The sequence below is a fragment of the Erinaceus europaeus genome, chromosome 17, assembly GCF_950295315.1.
Source record: "Erinaceus europaeus chromosome 17, mEriEur2.1, whole genome shotgun sequence".
In the NCBI taxonomy this organism is placed as follows: Eukaryota; Metazoa; Chordata; class Mammalia; order Eulipotyphla; family Erinaceidae; genus Erinaceus; species Erinaceus europaeus.
Window position 1 is genome coordinate 47956076 of NC_080178.1, and position 4655 is coordinate 47960730.

General features: G+C 42.0%; 1 pseudogene; it reads right to left on the reverse strand.

Annotated features, from left to right (window-relative positions):
* Positions 1–2084: 2084 nt before the first annotated feature.
* LOC132533957 (protein SET-like) lies at positions 2085–4239 on the reverse strand (annotated as a pseudogene).
* Between the last annotated feature and the right edge of the window lie 416 nt (positions 4240–4655).

Consider the following 4655-nt stretch of genomic DNA (forward strand, 5'->3'; position numbering starts at 1 on the left):
TTATCGTTTGTATAGAACAGAGAGAAATGGAGAGAGGAGTGGGAGACAGAGAGAGGGAGAGAAGATAGACACCTGCAGACCTGCTTCACTGCTTGTGAAGCGACTCCCCTGCAGGTGGGGAGCCAGGGGCTTGAACCAGGATCCTTATACCGGTCCTTGTGCTTTACGCCATGTACGCTTAACCTGCTGCGCTATCCCCGGACTCCCAATGTGTACATTTCTTAACCTGCCCTGATCGTGTTAGTTGTCATGGGTCAAGAAGCTCTGTTGATAGAAATGCAGTTGGTATCAGGTTCCGAAATAATCTACTGTGACTTTCAGTGTGACTGAGAAGATTATTTGTAACATTTGGTGCCCCAACCAGCAGGGTGGTGAGCAGGGGCTAGGAACCCAAAAAGACCTGGAATGAAAGGGACACGAGACACGAAAGAATGACAGCAGGACAGGTTTCTGATCAAGCTGCAAAATTTTATTGTGTTCCCAGGCATTATAAGGCTTTGGGGAAGGAGAGGGAATGCTGGAGGAGGGGGGAGGGGGAGCAAACTTCAAAGCGGAATGTTCCTTGCAACAAATGGCGGAAACCAAACTGTGTGTTGACTCACTTGTGTTGACTCACTTGATTACTGATAAATGGTTTACCTGAGGAGAAATGGCCTGCCCAGGGGGGAATTAACACTTGTCTTGAGGGGTTCCATTATCTCAAAGCTTATCATCTATCAAGCAGAGAAATGGCTCCTGGCAATTGGGATTCTTAAAAGGAATTTTATGATGGTTTTCTTCTCCAGTTAACGGTAGTTCAACTCTGATAAAGCTCATTGGCTATGATACTCCCACAGCTCAAAGTTTGATGAAATTGCATTTTTATTTTTACATCTGCACTCACTTCTTTACTATTTCATTTCTTTATTCATTTGTTGGATAGAGACAGAAATTGAGAGGGAAGGGAGAATTAGAGAAGAAAGGGAAGGAACATCTGCAGCACTAACATATGCAGCAGTAGCATCAGCAGCACTGCATCATCACTCATGATGCTTCCCTCCCTGCAGCAGCTAGGGACCAGAGGCTTGAACCCAGGTCCTTCTGCAGTGTCATATGCACTGTACTGGTGTGTCACCACCTAGCTCCTGAATTACATTTTCAGACTGAAAATAGACTGGAGTAGTCAGACTGGAATAGTCTGGGAATGAGGATTCAAAACTAGCTAGTACACCGGGTTAAGCACACATAGTGTGAAGCACAAGGATGTGCACAATGATCCCAGTTCAGTTCCCTGCGGGGGAGGGAGGAGTCATTTTGCAAGCCGTGAACCAGGTCTGCAGATGTCTGTTTTTCTCTCCTCCACTCCAACTTCCCCTCCTCTCAATTTTTCTCTGTCCTGTCTAACAGCAGTCGTAACAAGAATAACAGCAGCAACAATGGACAAAAGATGGCCACCAGGAGCAGTCAATTTGTAGTGCCAGCACTGGGCCCCAGCTATAACCCTGGAGGCAAAAACAAAAACAAGCAAACAAACAAAAACTGGGAAGGTGCCTGCTTTGCCATATGATCCCCTCAGATTCAAGATCTGAGAGAAAGGAGGAAAAAAGCGAGAATTCTATGCACTACTACACAGAAGCGCCCAGCTTCTAGCAGAGCTGAAGGAGCAGAAAGTTGTTTTTTGTTCCCACAGAGCTTGGTGATATTGATTCCAAAAGTTTTTGTTGAAAAAGGATGAGGGTGTTTTACCCCTGTTATCCTATGGTTTTATCAGTGTTTCCTTTTATAAATAAAAATAATGAAAAACAACAACAACACAAAGCTGTCTGTCTTTCTGCTAACTGCAGAAAGATACAGGTTTTCTTAAAAATGTTTTAAATGAAAAAATATATTAGTTTGGAACAGAAAAGGATAGAGATTCTTTTCAACTATTCTTATCAAAGTATCCCCCCCCAATAAGTTGATAACTATCGTATAAAGGAGAGAGAAGACCTCAAAGACAGGGTGACTGTGTACAAGGGAGGGAAAAAATGGAAAAAAATAAACAATACAACTTGCTCCCAGGGACAGGAGAAAATTTTAAAATGCTGAAATTCATCAGTGTTTCATTAGTCATATCCTTTATCTTCCTCTCTTTCCTCCCCCTAATCACCATCTTCTTCTCCTTCATCCTCATCTCCTTCATATCTTCTTTTTAAAAAAAAATATTATCTATTTATTGATTGGATAGAGACTGTCAGAAATCACGAGGGAAGGGAAGGATAGAGAGGGTGAGAGACAGAGGGACACCAGCAGTACTACTTCACCACTTGTGAAGCTCTACCCCCTGCAGGTGGGGATTGGGGGCTTGAACCCAGGTCCTTGCACATTGTAACACGTGAGCTCAACCATGTGCACCACCACCAGGCCCCCACTTCTTCATATCTTCTAATCCTTCTTCCTCTTCTCCTTCATCATCATCATCATCATCATCATCATCATCATCTTCCCCCTCACCTTATTCATCATCCATATCAGGAATCAAGTAGTATTGTAGTGGATTTGGCCAGATATCATCTTTAATGACCTCTCTTAACTCACCTGCATCTGCACCAGAATGGTCAATAAACCAGGTGAAGAAGGTCTCTGGTTCCTCATGCTGTCTCTTCCTGTTGGTTTTATTTTGTGTTTGAATTGAACATTTGATCAAATCCTTTCCAGATTTCCATTTGATTTCAGTGGATCCTTCAAAAAGAAGGATCACCACTCTCATTCAGATGAAATTCTTTGGGGAGAACTTTATTTTCAAAGTAAGGGTTTTAAACAAAATAAAAGTCTATTCTGTTACCTGATTCACTATCTTCAAATTCTGTCACTTCAATTATTGTCAGGTAATGCAGCGCTTCTTCATCCTCTTCCCCAAGCAGTGTAGACACTTGTGGGTGGTTGACAAATGCTACCCCAAACTTTGGCATATTGGCCATCAATTCTGATCTCTTCTGAAAAAACGGTTGGCAGAGTTTGATATATTTCTGTTCTACCTTCAAAATTGTCACTCCCCATAAAGAAGCTTGGTGAAAAAGCAATAGGAAGCAATTGAATATGTCTGCTGGGTAAGGATGGCCTAGGTAGGTGAAAGAAATGCATCAAGTGAGCTGAATGTACTGTGTTCCATTATATATATCCTGAGTTGTAGTTCTAAACTGAGCTATGTGGCTTAATAGAAATTAGTAGGGTCCTCATGTCGGTGGCTCATGACTTTGCTTGAAGCATATGGAGAAATCCAAAGTTTTTTGTTTGTTTGTTTGTTTGTTTTTAGGTGCTCGAGATACCTAGAAGTTGTCAGACAACCTTCCGAGGACTGGTCCTTCGATTTAGAGATTTTCTTTGTTATCTTAAGTTGCTATTTATGCAATCTTCTTTCATTCTCTCCTATCCCCCCTAATTCTCTCTCTCCCTCTCTATCTCTCCCCCCCTCTGCCAGGAACTGAACCTGTCACCTCAAAGCGTCAGACACAAAAAATAATTTTGCATAAAAACTTTCCTATATCCCTTGCCCATTATGCATTATATTAAGCACTTAGCACTGTTGGTGTAGAGTAAGAATGTATTATAGGTTCCTATTGTATTATTCTCTCTTCAGTGTATCTATATGACCTCTAAAGCCTAAAATGAAAAGTTTGAAAGGAAACCAGCTCTCTCCCTCTCTCTCTTAATTCTGCAGTCAACTTTCTACCTAAACCTCCAGGTTAAAAACCCATTCCAGCCTCCGGAAATATTGCACCTGTAACATTGCTTATCACCTTGGAACTTAATAAGTCTGTCTTTACAAAAACAAGAACCAAAAGGTAACAAGCTGTTTTTTTTTTGGGGGGGGGGTGGAAGTGCACACTTTACTAAATGTAATTTGAGTTGTATCTTGATTCAGAAATATTAGATATTTCCATTCATGCCTTCACAGAGTGTCCCACCATTTGTGCTCCGTAGTGAGGACAGCAGGGATGTCCAGGGCTCACAGTCTCTCAGGAAGAAGGTAGGACTGTATGGTCATCAGTGTTTCCAAATACACTAGAGATTTCACTTACCTTGTTTAGTAACTTTGCTTTAGAATGTTAATTCCACAGGCAGTGTGTGTGTGTGTGTGTGTGTGTGTGTGTGTGTGTGTGTGTGTGTGTGTGTGTGCTGACCGCATTTTCTATGCCTGAGACTGTGCTGTCCGTAATGTTCAAAAGTAAAGTTGTAAGCAAGCATGCTGAGATTGAAGTCCAGGCTTATCAGACACATAGATCCCTAACTTCTGCAATGCAGATCCCTGAAAAGAACCACTGAGACATCTTCCATTGGCTATATTTGCCTCTAAGATGATAGTTACTCTAGATGTGAAATTGTGTGGTTGTTGTTTTCTTATAGAATACCGCATCCATAGTCCATCAAAGAACACCAAAACAGAACCTAAGACCTCTGAGACTACATCTTGCAGGGATCATGAGAAAGCAGGGCAGGTACTGGTCTCCCCAGACAAGCAAATGATGGGGTGTCTGCCACTGAACACAAATAGGGCTGGGAGAGTAAGGGTTCTGAGTTCATGTAGACCCTGCACTTCAAGCAGAATTGTGGCCACTCCTGCAACCAGAGGTCTCAGCCTATCAAACACATTGTGCTGATCATTGTTCATACATCTTTTTATCAAACACAGTTCT